Here is a 17,526-nt window from a genome sequence, read left to right as displayed (position 1 = left end):
ATACTGCTATCCCGTGATTTTTGCCACCTCAGTGTAGTTTGCAACTATACGCACTCATATCCTTCAGACATGTTTTCTAATGTCATTCACTTGCCCTTCATTAGCTCGTCGTCTCGGTCTTTTTGTTACCTCTTGGAATCCAATAAAGAACTTCCTCCGTCCACCTTCTACTCGTTCACTTTACTACGTATCTCGCCCACCTCCATTTCATGTTCATTATGATCATAATTACGTCCCCCATTTCAGTCAGTTTCCTGACTCATTTGTTGTTTTCCTGTCTCTCTCAGCAGTTACCAACACATTTCTCTCCATTGCTCGATGAGAAACCCTCAGCCACTGAATAGTTTTCTCATTCAAAGTACATGCCTCATTCCCCTGCGCCACAACTGATAATACAGACTGATGGTAAATTTGCCTTTAAACACCTGTCGGAAGCCTACTTTCAGAAACGGTGTTTAGCACATTAAAAGTACCCCCGGCCATTTAAACTCTCCTGTTTTGTCTTTTCCTTTCCAGACAGTCATTGTGTTCAACTTTCATCAAAACAATAATCTGGTTCTATGACATAACTGTTGTTTTGTACTATTAGTTTAGTCTTACTGTAATTCATTTTCAAAAGTGAGTTCGTCCATTCGTCGCAGTCTTTATCTACACTACAGGTAAATGTTGATTCTAGCCAGTTTTTTGCGTCAGTAGCTTTGTTAAGTAGCATTTACCCCTCTCGTTTATGTCTTTATAATATACACTTTCTAAAATGTTGAACTAGTTGCTTAATTTGATCTGGTTTACAACCATATTTATAAGTAAATTCTCATCTTCGACATTTTTTTTTATTTCTTGTCTGTTGCTACTGACTTTGACCTCGAAATTATTAAATCTGTTAGGACTATCATATTTTGAACAGTTTCTTTATTTTTTGATAAAATGTAATCAACTTCCTTTTTGGTTCAGTTTGGTACTTGTTAATTCTAGTTTTCATTTGTTTCATCTTGTAACACGCATTAAGGAAAAGCATGAATTCTTCTCAGCAAATCTGCTAATGTCATTTCTCGTATCATTCCATTACAAGAACCATTTTTTAGTATTTCTCCTACATTCGAATTAAAATCCCACATAATCGACTTCTAGCTAGATTTGCTGTCATTTATGATCTCTTTGTAACTCTCTGCAGAGGTCTTCTAACTCATCGTCAAAATGCGACCACGTTGGTATATGGACTTGAACGGGTTCCATAGAATATTATCCATATGTTTGCCATTGGTCTGAGATTCCTATAATATTGTTTTTAATTTTCTTGTCTGGAATTTAGCTCACACCAGATTTTTTTCGCAGTTCTGTCATCTCGAATAAAACTCACGTTCTACTTACTATTCATTTTTCCACTGCATTAAGTACCCTACTATACGTGGTGTTTCAGGAGGAATAGTAAATATTATAAAAGTGATCGTGTCTATGTGTGTGTGTGTGTGTGTGTGTGTGTGTGTGTGTGTGGGTGTGTGTGTGTGTATGTGTGTGTGTGCGCGCGCGTGCGTCCCACATCTCCTCCTAACGTACTCGATCGATTTCAATCAGCCTTGATACACGTATCACTCACTGTCTGGAAAGAACCACTGTATAAGTAAGAGCCACCTAATCTCCGAACACTGGACTCGCATTCGGGAGGACGACGGTTCAATCCCGCGTCCGGCCATCCTGATTTAGGTTTTCCGTGATTTCCCTAAATCGCTCTAGGCAAATGCCGGAATGGTTCCTTTGAAAGGGCACGGCCGACTTCCTTCCCTAATCCGATGAGACCGATGACCTCGCTGTTTGGTCTCTTCCCCCAACCAATCCAATCCAATCCTAATCTCCAAGAGGTGTGGGTGAAAAAGAAGCGTAGATCACGATGCGCAAATACATTAGAGTCATCCGGTATTTGAGAATGGAAGCACTTAATGACGTGCAACAAACATTTCACAGAACTTCAAATGTTAACAAGGCTTTTTTTCGCTGACACCCCAACAAAATGAGGAAAGGAAAACAGTTCATCGCTTACTACAATATATTTTCGCTGTTCACCAGTAAAACTGCGCATCATGCATGACGTTTTAATTCATTGCTTCTCTACTACTAACTCTATTCGCAATATATTTTACGGACAGCACTTACATATACCGCTGAATGTACCTGCAAAAACATATCACTCTACGACACACAATTCACAAGATGTTGTTGCTGTTGTTGTGGTCCGAAGACTGGTCTGATGCAGCTCTCCATGCCACTCAACCTTGTGCGAATGTCCGAATAACTACTGCAACCAACATCCCGCTGAATCTGCTTACTGTATTCATCTCTTGGTCTTCGTCTACGATTTGAACCCCCCCCCCCCCCCCCACTTTCATCCAATATAAAATTCGTGATCCCTCAATGTTGCAGTATGTGTCCTACCACCCGATCCCTCCTTTTGGTCAAATTGTGCCATAAATATCTTATCACCCCAATTCTATCCAGTATCTCCTCATTAATTACGTGATCAACTTATCTAACTTTCAACATTCCTCTGTAGCACCACATTTCTAAAGCTTCTATTCTCTTTTTGTCTTAACTGTTTATCGACCATGTTTCTCTTCCATACTGATTACACTCCAGAAAAATACCTTCAGAAAAGACTTCCCAACTCTTAAATCTATATTACATGCTAACAAATTTCTCTTCTTCAGAAATCCTTTTCTTGCCACTGCCAGTCTACATATCCTCTCTACTTCGGCCATCATCAGTTATTTTGCTGCCCAAGAAGCATAACTCCTCTACTACTTTAAGTGTCTCGTTTCCTAATCTTATTCCCTTAGCATCACGTGATTTAATTCGGCCACATTCCATTATACTCGTTTTGCTTTTGATGATGTTCATCTCATATCTTCCTTTCAAGACCCTATCCATTCCGTTCAACTGCTCTTCCAAGTCCTTTGCTGTCTCTGACAGAATTACAGTGCAATCGGCAAATCACAAAGTTTTTGTTTCTTATGCTTGAACTTCAATTCTTACTCCAAATTTTTCTTTGGTTTCCTTCACTGCTTGTTCAATGTACAGTTTGAGTAACATCGAGGACAGACTACAACCTGTCTCATTCCCTTCTCAACTACTGCTTCCCTTTCATGCACTCGAGTCTTATAATTGCCGTCTAGTTACTTTAAAAGTTGTAAATAGCTTTTCGCTCCCCGTAGTTTACCCCCGCTACCTTCAGAATTTCAAGGGGACTAATCCAGTCAACACTGTCACGAGACACGTCAGAAACTCTGAGATGCGTGAAAACTGCTACATCATTATGGCGTTTTGATTTATTGCTTCTTTACTGCTGTCTCTATTCCTAACACATTACTCAGACAGTATCTAAATGTGCCGCTGAATGTACCTGCCAAATTCTATTACAGTACGACACATACTTCAGAAGATAAAACATCATAACATTGAGCTTTGTGAAAATGAAATTGTAGGGCGAAATTCGCTGAAGATACAGATGAAATATGTTTACAAATATGAGGAAAACAAGTTCAATATATGTGACATGTGTATGCCCGGTAAAGCGGCGGCGAAAAGTCTCCTTCTAAACATCTGGATCGATTTCAGCTTTTGACAATGTTGACTGGAATACTCTTTTTCAAATTCTGAAGATGGCGGGGGTAAAATATAGGGAGCGAAAGGCTATTTACAATTTGTACAGAAACCAGATTGCAGTTGTAAAAGTCGAGGGGCACTTAAGGGAAGCAGAGGTTGAGAAAGGAGAAAGACATGTTTGTCGCCTATCCTCTATGTTATTCAGTCTGTATATTGAACAAGAAGTAAAGGAAGCAAAACAAAATTTGGAATGGGAATTAAAATCCAGGGAGAAGGAACAAAAACTTTGAGGTTTCCGGCGACATTGTAATTCCGTCAGAGACAGCAAAGGACACACAGTTGAACGGAATGGATAGTATCTTGAAAGGAGGATATAAGACGAACATCAACAAAATCAAAACGAGGATAATGCAATGTAGTCGAATTAAGACAGGTGGTACTGAGGGAATTAGATTAGGAAATCAGAGACTTAAAGTAGTAGATAAGTATTGCTATTTGGGAAGCAAAATAACTGATGATGATCGAAGTAGAAGATATAAAATGTAGGCTAGCTATGGCAAGGAAAGCGTTCCTGAAGAAGAGAAATTTGCTAACATCGAGTATAGATTTAAGTGTCAGGAAGTCTTATTTGAAAGTAGGTTAGGTTAGGTTAGGTTAGTGTTGTTTTAACGTCCCGTCGACAACGAGGTCATTAGAGACGGAGCGCAAGCTCGGGTTAGGGAAGGATGGGGAAGGAAATCGGCCGTGCCCTTTCAAAGGAACCATCCCGGCATTTGCCTGAAACGATTTAGGGAAATCACGGAAAACCTAAATCAGGATGGCTGGAGACGGGATTGAACCGTCGTCCTCCCGAATGCGAGTCCAGTGTGCTAACCACTGCGCCACCTCGCTCGGTATTTGAAAGTATTTTTATGGAGTGTAGTCATGTATGGAAGTGAAACATGGTTGATAAATAGCTTAGACAAGAAGAGGAAAGAAGCTTTTGAAACGTGGCGCTACAAAAGAACGCTGAAGATTAGATAGGTAGATCACGTAACTAATGATCAGGAACTGAATGCAGCTGGGGAGAAGAGGAATTTGTGGCACAACTTGACAAGAGGGGATCGGTTGACAGGACACATTCTGAAGCATCAAGGGATCACCAATTTACTATTGGACGGAAGCGTGGAGGACAAAAATCGTACAGGGAGACCAAGAGATGAATAATTAAAACAAAGGCGTTTTTCGTTGCGGCGGAATCTTCTTACGAAGTTTCGATCACCAACTTTCTCCTCCGAATACGAAAATATTTTGTTGACGCCGACCTACATACGGAGAAACAATCAACGTAATAAAATAATGGAAATCAGAGCTCGCACGGAAATATAAGTGTTCGTTTTTCCGCGCGCTGTTCGAGGTGGAATAAAAGAATTATTGTGAAGGTGGCATTTAAGTGTGATTTCCAGAGTATACATGTAGATGTAGATACATCAATTTTAACTTGATAGGCTAACGTGTTCCAGAGAAAAGGAGTCGTAAAAAAAAGACAGACAGACGGATTAAAAATGACAGAACAATATTTTTCGGTGTTACATTTACAAATTAACAATTTTCAGATTTTTTCCCTGTACTTGTACTGTGAAACCTAGTTTCATGCTAAATTTCATGCTTGCAGGCCAACGGGAAGTATCCTATAGATTTTAATGTGTGAGTTTTCGAGTATCAAAACATCTGACGTAAATGGTCGTATCTTTTGACTGAAGTGACTTAGAACTTCCGAGGGACCATAGACCTCATTAATATATGAAATAAAATTGAAGTTGATACATCTACCCGTCCGTGAAAAAAGTGGTTCTTAACAGTCAGACAGACAGACAGAAGGACAACAAAGGGTTCTGTTTTTAAAGATTGAAGCACGTAACCCCAAAAATGAAAGTGTAATTGATGCGTTTTTTTCAATTGCAGAGGAATCGATAGTGTCTTGAAAAGAGGTCAGCAGATGAACAGCACAAAGAAAAAATAATAGTTATGGAAAGTAGTCGAATTAACCCGGCGCTGTTGAGGTAAACAGTTTCGGAAATGACACTGCATGTGGTGGATGAGCTTTGCTATTTGGACAGCAGGGTATCTGATGGTGGAAGAGGTAGAGAGGATATAAAATGCAGATTGGCTGTACCAAAATAAATATTTCTGAAAATGAGGAATTTTTTAACATCTAACACGCTGAAGAACCAAAGAAACTGGTAACCTGACTAACATCGTGTAGGTCCCCCCGACCACACAGAAGTGCCGCAGCACGACGTGCCATGGACTCGACTAATGTCTGAAGTAGTGCTGGAGGGAATTGACACCATGAATCCTTCAGGGCTGTCCTTAAATCCGTAAGAGTAGGCCTACGAGAGGGCGGAGATCTCTCCTGAACAGCACGTTGCCAGGTATCCCATACATGCTCAATAATGTTCATGTCGGGGGAGTTGGGTAGCCAACACTAAGTGTTTAAACTCAGAAGAGTGTTCCTGGAGCCACTCTGTAGCAATTGTGGACTTGTGGGGTGTTGCATTGTCCTGCTGGAATTGCCCAAGTCCGTCGGAATGCACAGTGGTCATGAATGGATGCAGGTGATCAGAGAGGATGCTTACGTACGTGTCACCTGTCAGAGTAGTATCTAGACGTATCAGCGGTTCCATATGACTCCAACTGCACTCGCTCTACGCCATTACAGAGCCTGCACCAGTCTGAACAATTCCCTGCTGACATGCAGCGTCCATGGATTCATGAGGTTGTCTCCATACCCGCACACGTCCATGTGAAACGAGACTCGTCTCCGACCAAGCAACACGTTTCCAGTCATCAACGGTCCAATGTTGGTGTTGACGGGCCCAGGCGAGGGGTAAAGCTTTGTGTCGTGCAGTCATCAAGGATACACGAGTGGGCCTTCGTCTTCTGAAGCCCATATCGATGATGTTTCATTCAATGGTTCGCACGCTGACACTTGTTGATGGCCCAGTATTGAAATCTGCAGCAATTTGCGGAAGTGTTGCACTTCTGCCACATGAATGATTCTCTTCAGTCGTCGTTGATCCTGTTCTTGCAGGATCTTTTTTCGGCCGCAGCAATGTCGGAGATTTGATGTTTAACCGGGTTCCAGATATTCACGGTACACTCGTGAAAAAATCCCCACTTCATCGCTACCTTGGAGATGCTGTGTCCCGTCGCTCGTGGGCCGACTATAACGCCACGTTCAAACTCATTTAAAACTTGATAACCCGCCGTTGTAGCCGTAGTAGTCGATCTAACAACAGCGGCAGACACTTGTCTTGTATAGGCTTTGCCGACTGCAGCGCCGTATCCTGCCTGTTTAGATATCTCTGTATTTGAATACGCATGTCTATACCAGTTTCTTTAGCGCTTCAGTGTATAAATTTAAGTATGTTAAGTCTTTTCTGAAGGCGTTTGTCTGGAGTGAAGCCTTGCAGGGAAGTGAAACGTGGACAACAAGCGGATCCTAAAAGAAGAAAACGTAAGTTTTTGAAATGTGACGCTTGAGGAGACTGCTGAAGATTAGATGGATAGATTAGTAACTAATGTGGTGCTACTCAGTAGAATTGGGGAAAAAAGAAATTTATGGCACAACTTTACAAAAACAAAACATACATTCGTAGGACACATCCTCAGTCATCAAGGTGGGGAGGGGGGGGGGGGAGGGAGATACAAACTGTAGAGGCATGAATACTGTGTAAACAAGTTCAGATGGAAGCGGGTTACAGTAGTTACTGAGAGATGAAGGGGCTTGCACAGGAGAGAGTATCGTGGAGAGGTGCATCATACCAGTCTTCAGACTGAAGTCCACAACAACAACATACATTGTTCAAGAGTTTGGTTAATTAGAGCTCACTTATCAGATATTTCACTAATGTTATCAAATGATGACGGCCTCTCTTTCCAAAAATCCATCTACACGTTTCGAGAAAGTGCGATTTTAGATTTCTTGGCAGTGTGCGGAGTGTACTAAAAAAGGTCAGTGATATGTTCTTTACTTGAACGAACACACAGCAGTTAGTTATATGAAACCAAGGCAGAACCTGATATGTTCTTTACTGGAATCGACACACAACTGTTAGTTAGATGAAACGAAGGACGAAGCTTATGAGTGTCAAAGTGATAAGCTAGAACGTCCCAAGGCATGTTCTGAGATGCAATTTATAAGAATAGCGTTGTTTAAAATTTCTCTTTGCTGTAGTCCAAGAGGAGAGAGATGGATGTTGCCCACACGCACACACACACACACACACACACACACACACACCAACGTTAATGCAACACCACGAAAAATAAATATTCTGCGGACTCTGGCGATTTCGGCTGCGGGCCACTGTCAATCAACTCTGTTTCCTAGCTTCTCTCATCTATCGACCTGATAGTCCGGTACTCAGACCTTCGGGTAAATCTCGATGAATGTACGGTACCATACAGTGTAAACGTGATTAAATGACGATATTCTGTTAGTTATTGCAAGCAGTGAAAAGCAGCTCATTGCCTCAGCAAATACGAGCATGTTTTGTGCACACAAATGCTCGACAATGGTATGTGATCTACCCTGTTCAGAGGCATTACATAGAAACGCCTGACTTCCTTACACAGTTAGAAAACTGTCTTGCTCCTGAAAATAAATTCCATTTGCAGCGCAGAAATTGCAAAGTTTTCGATTATTTTGTGGTTTAAGAGCTTGCCCCCGCAGCAGACTGCATGGATTAGGTCTACAGGAGAGATATCACACAAATGACCGTTGTACCGGATTTTCTCTATTACCCCACTTCGTGAACTTCTTAGACTGCCTTGGTATGTGAGTGAAATATACTCCACTGCTACCTTCGCGGTTTCAGGATGGATGTGATTTCGTTGAGAGCGTGCATGCAGTGGTTCCATACTTTTGCATCCAAAATAAACTTTTGTATCCAAAATAAAATTCCCACGTCGTGCGTACAACCAACACTTGTGTGAATTCCACAGCGGTGAATCTGTTTTCGGTTCCAAGCGCCATCTTTCGTAAACTAGATCACAACCTGAGTCTATTTAATTTGTGTCGCGGATACTTTTATCATTCTCTGCTATATGTTTTTATTTTGTAGCCTCATACCTCAATAACGACGAGCTCGTTGGAGAAGAAGAAACGCTTGGACTTGGGAAGGATTGGGAAGAGGATCGGCCGTGTCAGTTACAAAGGACATATCGCGCCATTAGCCCGAAGTGATTTACGGAAACCACAAGAACCTAATCTGAATGGCCAGATGGGGATTTGAACATTCGGTACTCCCAACTGGTAGTCCTCTCTCACTAGAAACTTTGAAAGGTTAAGCGATCCAGGAGTGTATTTCACAAAGTGCAATAATACTTTTATCGGTGTACTAAGGAAGCTGAGTAACCAAATAGAAGAGAAGAAATAGCGGACGGCGAAACATAGAGTCTACAGAAATTATATAGCGTGTAGGAACCCTCATCGTATTTTCCGTTTTATTCGCCTTGTTACCGGATGAGAGGGATTTGCATGTAAAGTGGCATGTCACGTGGCGAATTCCAAGTGAGCTCAGTCCGACATAGGCCCAGCAGTCGTCGAGGCAAGTAGCCCATCCTAGGCATCCCCTGGGGGACGTACGTTTTCGACCAGCTACGTGAGTATTGAGAAAGACACCAAAATTGCATCGAAAAGACGAATATATGATTTGCCCATACCCTCGGCCTCTAGAAATGTAGAAATGATGGGACTGGATAATTCCTTTCCTGGAAGGAAAGAGGCTGCCAAGGTCAGAAAAAAAGGTAGTGTGTGTGTGTGCGCGCGCGCTTGCGCGCACACACACACACACACACACACACACATGCTTGTGAATTAGATACGGACTACACTGAGGATCGCTGGCTCCAACCAAAGGAAGTTGCAGCTCGGAATGTCGGAGTGTCGATGTATCCCCGAAAGACGCACTTACTTCGGTAACGGACAAAGGATATAACCTCTCCAGTCCTCATATATATTTTATGTACTACTTTTATTTTTTTTAGATCAGGCAATTAACTAAACTTGGTGTGTATGGTAGAACGGTGTTCTTTACACCGTGTGCTTTCTGTACATCACTTGTTTCCGTTTCTGCAAGCTCCCAATAAATTTCAGCATCTCACTGAAGAACGCCGTTAATCAGTGTTACCATGGCTTTGAGAAATGAAGATAATTGCTACTGTTTTAAGTCATTTAGAACCAGAATGTGTTTAGAAGATGCCGTAATACTGTAACAACCTACACTATTGAGTAAATAACAGTGTATTTCCTCACAACAATATGGCTCTACATTATTTTAGATGTGCGCTGGAACTACTTTTGGCTACCACCTATACTTTCACATTCACAATAGGCCCACAAGATGAATAAGAGGAGGAGTCGATGACAGAAATTATGCCTTTCCCATGACGAAACGGTCCAGAACAACACAGCGTCTCCCGTTCATTGTTGTATGCTTGTAAGTTACTGTTCAGTGCTGTACTGAGTAGAACGTTGTGTCCCAGAGTAAGCGAATTTCGAGATGGCAAATTTAGAAGATCAACGTTTCAGCATTAAATTTTTCGTGAAACTCAAGAAAATCTTTACAGGGACACGCGAAATCATGCAGTAAGCCTACGGTGATGAGTGCTTAGGTCGTACTCGGTGTTATGAATGGTTCACACGGTTTTAAAAAAGGCCGGACGGAAGTTAAAGATGACCCTCGTTCAGGACGCCCTTCGACGTATACCGACGACACTCATGTCAGCAACGTCAACGAGATTTTGCGTGCCAATCGACAATCGAAGACTGACTGTCCGAGAAAATGCAGAAGACTAGCATTTCAGTTGGATCAAGTCATGAAATCCTGACACAGCTTCTTGGAATGCATCGTGTTACCGCCAAGTTCGTCCCACGGCTCATGAGTCAATCCCTGAAAGACCCTTGCCTCGCAATCTGTGAAGAGCTGCTGGATCGCGCAGATGAGAACGAGATGTTCCTTAACAGAATCATAACCGGTGATGAGACGTGGGTCAATAGTTACGATGTTAAGACCAAGGTTCAGTCTTCACAAAGGGTCGGGAAAGGTTATCCCAGAACAAGAAAGCTCGACAGGTCAGGACAAACGTGAAAGCCATACTGATAGTTTTCTTTCATTTTGATGGATTAGTTCATCACGAATTTGTGCCAAGGGGACACCTATAAATCGATGGTACTATCGGGACGTGTTGCAACGGCTGCGAGAAAATGTGAGAAGGAAACAGCCTGAAATGTAGCGGGACAATTCATGGTTCTTGCATCACAATAACGCACCTGCACATTCATTCCTGTTGATGTGAGACTATTGCACAAAAAACGAAACCACTGTGCTGCCCCACCCTCCGTGCTTTCCAGACTTGGCCCCTGCGGACTTTTTTTTTATTTCCAAAGTGAAGACTCCATTGAAAGGAAAAAGATTCGCAAGCATAGACGAGATAAAAGAAAAATTGCAGACGGTGCTTCGCGCTATCCAGCAAGAGGCATACCAAGACTACTTGCGGAAGTGGAAACGGCTTTCGGAGCGGTGTATCAATTGTGGAGGAGAGTATTTCGAAAGAGACCATGCATAATAAGTAAGGGAAGAAAAATTTTGTGCACAAAGTTCCGGAATTTTTTGAACAGACATCGGCTGTTTCATTCCACGAATGTATCTGAGATGACGAATAAAACGAAAAGTCGTTTCAGATGTGGCGTCCCTAGATGTAATGGTTTCACTTTCTGCATGCTCTAAATGCAAAATATATCTTTGTTTCACAAAAAAGGAACTTTTTTTGAAATTCCATAAAAAATAACAAAATGGATCATATACGTAGGTACTTCAAAAAGTAAGTTTCGCATGAAATATGCGGGACCGTACGATTCGTATGTGCAAATCGTCTAAATTGCACACAGATTCAGTTACATTCTGTCAGTACGTGGACCAAATGCAATGTCGCGCCCAGCCACAATGAAGCAAGTGGTGCCAAACATCTGACAAAGGCCGCATAGATCTCTGTGACGCAGAAGGTCATCTACATCGACGGAAGATGAAAGTGTCCAGCCAACTGGGGATCTGATTCGAGCAACTGCAGGCAGTGGCGGCTCGTAGCTAAAATTAGAGAAAGTGCTGCTCCAGTAAATTTTTAGGCTTTTTTAAAAAATTGTGTAAAAGGAACCAAAAAAGAAAAAGTCACTAAGAAAGTGATAAAATCCTAAATGAATGAAAAAAATATGTTTTACTTACTCTAACCTAAATTGCTAAGGTTCTAGCTTGATCTTTTCATTCAGTAATGAGAAATTTGTGCTTCTTGCTTTAATTTGTGCAAAAATATCAATAATTTTCTCCTTGATCTCTGGATGACAACTGAGGAAACATTTCTCCGCTAAAATCACTCCAAGCGCATTTAGTCTTTCCGAATACATAGTGCTTCTCTGAAAAGCTTTTACTTTTTTCATTGCTGAAAAGCAGGATTCTACCTGATGTCTGTCAAGAGGATTTTTATCAGTTTCATAAATTCACTACGTACGTCATCTAGGTTATTATCAAAGACAAATTTCAGTAGCTCAGTTAATTCGCAACATTCATGGATATCAGACCCACAATAGTATTTTGTTAGTTCAGTTTCAAGCTTTCCATGTTAGTCATGGGATAATGTTTAGTCAGTTCTGAAATTTGTTATATCTTCTTCTTCTTCGTTTCACCCAACTTTGGGGTACGTTGAATCAATCACTTCTGTGTGTTCTGTGCCTTTCTTTTCGCCCAGTACTGCTTCATTCTTTCTGATCTTGCTTTTCTTTCCTCATCAGAGATGACAATCGTTCTTTTCTTTCTATTTTGGAGCTGGAATCCCTCTTTTCTGTCTTTGCTTATCATTTTTGCGGTCCTGTCTGTGAGCATTTTTTCTGTGATGTGTAGTTCTTTTAAGTCTTTCTCTGTTTGGATAAACCAATTTGGTTTAGATTTTTTATTCCTGAAGTAGTCAAACATTCTTTTTGTAAGTCTATTTGGGTTCATTCTGAGAATGTGCCCATAAAACTCAATTCTTCTTTTCCTCATTGTATTCGAAAGTTTTTCTGTGGTTTTGTAGAGTATTTCATTTTTGGTATGAATTAGTTTGTCGTTATGAAATTTGGGGCCTAAAATTTTTCTCGATATTTTTCTTTCTTTGATCTCTAGCCTTTCAATTGGGCCATGGTTAGTGATAGATAATGTCTCAGCTGCATATAGTGCTTCTGGTTTAATGACAGTGTTGTAATGTTTTATTTTTGAATTCCATGAGAGGGACTTTTTATTATAAGTATTTTTAGTAAGCTGAAAGGCTAGTTCAACTTTGTTTCTTCTTAATTCTATTGCTTTTTTCTCAAGGGCGTTCCAGCTAATCCATTCACCAAGATATTTGAATTCTTTAACAATTTCGATCTTTTGGTCTCTTACTTTAAGATATTTCATTGGCTTTTTTATATTTGTGATTATTTTGGTTTTTTCAAAAGAAATTTTAAGGCCTATTTTCTCTGCTTGTTTCTGTAATTCGAGGATCTGTTCTTTGGCTTCTTCCCATGTTTCAGCTAGTAGGGCCATATCATCTGCAAATGCTAGGCAATTAACCTTGATGCCTTTGTTTTTTGTTCCTAGTCGGATTCCACTATTGATTTTCTTGTTCCATTCTCTTACTATTTTTTCTAGGGCACAGTTAAATAACAATGGAGAGAGTCCATCACCTTGTTGTACTCCAGTTTTTATCTCAAATAGGTCTGAGAGTTCTCCCATAAATTTAATTTTGGAGTATGTGTTGGTGATGGTTTCTCTAATTAGGTTTGTAGTTTTATTGTCTAGGTTCAATTCTTTTAATATGGAGATTAGAGATTCCCTGTCTATGGAGTCGTACGCCTTTTGAAAGTCAATGAATGTGATGACATACGCTTTTGCTCTCGATTTTTGGTAGGCCATAAGATTTTTGAGATTTAGAATTTGTTCTGGGCAGGATCTTCCCTTTCTGAAGCCTGCCTGGTATTCTCCAAGTTGACAATCTAGCTGGGGTTCTGCTCTGTTCAAAAGGACTTTAGACAGTATTTTGTATGTTACGTCAAGGAGCGAAATCCCTCTGTAATTGTTGGGGTCTGTTCTGGATCCCCTCTTATGAATTGGGTGAATGAGGGCCATTTGTTATATATTGATGAAATTTATTATATATTATCATTAAACATTTTGATTATTTGAAATTCCTTTCGGTTGTAAATTATTTCAAAGTGAAGAATAATATGACGTAAAAACTCTAACCAAAACTTGGTATTATCATCAGTCTGATATTTTAAAATTCCTGTTGTTTACGCAATGATTTTCTTTGTATCTGATGTTGACTGAATTCTAGCAAGGACGTTTTTTAAAGATTGCAAATATTTCGTGGATCCGTTCATGCTGCACAGGCTGAAATTCCACCTTGTGCAGGGTGAATGTGGAACGCTGACGTCCATATGCTTCTTGATGGACACGCATTGAGGCGATCTTGTTAATAATACAGGAATAGGCAGAATGTTAAAGAAAAATATTCTTTCGTTTAGTGTAATACATGCCGTATTTCTCACTGTTAAATTAAATTCATGTGCGTAACAGTAACGAAATGTACGTTACCGGTACTACAATCACCTTTTTTTCTTCGACTGTTCCTTTTTTGCTTTCCATGACATTCAAACTATCAAAATGTCTCAGTTATCAGTTTTAGTCCTTCTCCTCGAAGTTTATTTCCTTCCCCAAAAAACGCTAAACTATTTCTTCAATCAATGCGCACCGTAGAACAAGCAGTATCTGAGTGTGTTCTGAAACATCTGTTGTCATAAGCCATGACAGCCACAAAGGAAAATTTTCTAATTTCCGTACTCACCTCCTCATGCTATATTCGTAGTAGGAGCTAAGTAAGTCATTCTGAATGGTATTTGAAACACCAATTAAGACTGTATTGGCCTCTCTAAGTCATTCTTCAAATCTGAATCTAATTTAGATGCCAAATTTATAAAGCCTCTAAATAACCATTTATTTGCTTAATCGTCTTTTTCGTTGCGTCCATGTAAGGTAGTTTCAAAGTTTACACAAAAGCAAATGCTATCTATTATTTTGGATGGAAATATCGCGCTTGTTTTTAACTTTTATTTTATGCTCATTTATTGAAAGTCTGCATGTTTCATTAAGTTTCTCCTTCATATTTAAGGTTCCTAAAAGTGACACTGAAACTACGTTAACAACTAGTTTCGTTTGACTTCTCACACTTTCAGTTTTTCGTTTTGCTTATGTTTTTGAACCTGTCTTTCATTCACGTTATAGCACTTCAAAACAGTACATTTTTTTACCTTACAGCTACAAAGTCAAGTTTCCCGCTGGCTTCACTTAGAATTAAAGCTACAAACATATTTCTTGTTATTTTTTGTGCCTGGTTCAGATATTATAATATCAAGTGTTGAACGACGTCTTTTCTTAAGCATAACCTTCTGGTGGAAAGGTTGCTTTGGAAACTTAAGCTCTTGAAGCTCTGTTAAAGTCGCAGGCCTTATTCCGTGGGGATGTAAGGTCAGGTTTAAAGTTTTCTGCATATGATCATCTTCAAGAACATGAACATCGTTTTTAAGCACAACAAACGTGCAGTAAAAGAACCTTTCCAAGCACCAGTACGCCAGGATCGGCACCGCGGGAGGAACAGTGCTCCCCCCCTCTCGCTGACTCCGTGTGCGGCGTCCAAGCGCGCATGCGTACGACCGTCAAGTACCACGCCGCTCGAACTGAGAAGCGCACAGTTCCATACAATGATTTTTTTGCGCTTTCGCGTACTGGGTGATATTTACTGAAATTAAGCTGAAGGATTCCCGTATATTGTACAAGTGTAAAGAAAGAATTAAAGGAAAACGGACTCGTCATATTAAATGTTATCGATGATATCAAGTGGAAACTAGGAGTGCTGCAGTTCCACAATGTATATACGCGAGCCGCCACTGAACAGCTTTTCCGACGAAGAAGACGTTCAAACAGTGGGTCTCGAATGTCTCCATGACCAAGGAGCGGATTTCTGTCGTCTAGGAACTGAACTACTGGTAGAATGTTCTAACCGTTCTTTGCGCTGACTAAGTTACTGTGCTGAGAAATTGTGCTCCGGGTGTGCCCCTTTCAACTACAATGCAGCATTTAATAAAAGTTACTTGACCTGCCTTAATAATGTGTAATTTACTTTTTGAAGCCCCTCGCACGAAAAATTTTCTGGTAATATTTTCATGTATAATAATAAAATATATTTATGTATTTGAATTGTCAGTTTATATCTATTCTGAAATTCAATATTTTCGCCTTATTTTGTTCCAGAACAAAGCACTGACAACCAACATAAACCTTTCACCCGCAAAATTCTGCTCAGGACTGGTCCGCAGCTCGTGGTCGTGCGGTAGCGTTCTCGCTTCCCGCGCCCGGGTTCGATTCCAGGCGGGGTTAGGGATTTTCTCTGCCTCGTGATGACTGGGTGCTGTGTGATGACCTTAGGTTAGTTTGGTTTAAGTAGGTCTAAGTTCTAAGGGACTGATGACCATAGATGTTAAGTCCCATAGTGCTCAGAGCCATTTGAACCATTTTTTTGCTCAGGTCTGAGGAGCATAACGGGTAATGTCCATACGAAGACTCGTAAGCCTGCCGGTCAGACCATAGTGACGGGAATTGTTTGTGTGCACATTCGGAGTGAGCAAACTCTATTTGCCTGCTTTAATGCCCACACAGTGGCAGCAATGAAATGTAGGTAGTTCGGAAAAATCTACACGAGGGGCAGTAATAAAGTTTTAATTATGGTTCCGGAATAATCAAACTGTGACCATGAGGCCTGGTAATGGTGTTTGTTCTTTCGTGCGACAGTTTTTTGCAATGACTGATTGAAGATTTTGGCTGTAAAATTTTGCTCTTAGCTGTTCAGGCCAATGGCCTTGCCGCAGTGGTAACACCAGTCCCCGTTAAGAAGTGTCGACGGTATATGCTGTGTTTCTTGTTTGGAAATATATTTCTTACATTCACTTGAGATGTCAACGGCCATGCCGCAGTGGTAATACCGGTTCCCGTCAGATCACCGAAGTTAAGCGCTATCGGGCTGGGCTAGCACTTGGGTGGGTGACCATCCGGTCTGCCAAGTGCTGTTGGCCAGCGGCGTGCACTCAGCCCTTGTGAGGCAAACTGAGGAACTACTTGATTGAGAAGTAGTGGCTCCGGTCTCGTAAATTGACATACGGCCGGGAGAGCGGTGTGCTGACCACATGGCCCTCCATATCTGCATCCAGTAACACCTGTGGTCTGAGGATGACACGGCGGTCGGTCGGTGCCGTTGAGTCTTCATGGCCTGTTCCGGGCGGAGTTTAGTTTAGTTTTTAACAGTTCAGGGAATGTTCCACTTCAAAAATCTTCTCGTCGTCATTATAGAAATGCCTGTCACCCAATGGTTCCTTCATCCAAGGAAAGAAGAAGACGTCATTGGGTGCCATGTCAGGAGAGCACGGGAGGTGCAAAAAAAATTCTTCCCAGAAAGAGGCAGCAGGTGTGACTGCGTCCTGTGACAGAATGAGCTGGACGTTGTTCAAATGGTTCAAATGGCTCTAAGCATCTGAGGTCATCAGTCTCTTAGACTTAAAACTACTTAAATCTAAGGACATCACACACATCCATGCCCGAGGCAGGATTCGAAGCGCCTAGAACCGCTCGGCCACAGTGGCCGGCCTGGACGTTGTCATGGAACAAAAACACCGTCTTGGGCAGGTTTGTAACCACCTGTAACTTCGTCAGGAGATATCGTGCTCTTGAGACGATTTGTTGCTTACGAGCATAATCTGTTAGCACCACAACACGGCAGTCCCACAAAAACCCTCAGCATCGCTTTGCCCATTGATGTCTGAGACTT

At 41.2% G+C, this 17,526-nt stretch overlaps 1 pseudogene; it reads left to right on the top strand.

Annotated features, from left to right (window-relative positions):
• Positions 1–16,659: 16,659 nt before the first annotated feature.
• On the top strand, positions 16,660–16,777 carry LOC126428451 (5S ribosomal RNA; annotated as a pseudogene).
• Positions 16,778–17,526: the final 749 nt, after the last annotated feature.

The sequence above is a fragment of the Schistocerca serialis genome, chromosome 1 (assembly GCF_023864345.2).
Source record: "Schistocerca serialis cubense isolate TAMUIC-IGC-003099 chromosome 1, iqSchSeri2.2, whole genome shotgun sequence".
Taxonomy (NCBI): domain Eukaryota; kingdom Metazoa; phylum Arthropoda; class Insecta; order Orthoptera; family Acrididae; genus Schistocerca; species Schistocerca serialis.
Note: the sequence above shows the minus strand (reverse complement) of the source record. Positions and strands in the feature narration are given on the sequence as shown.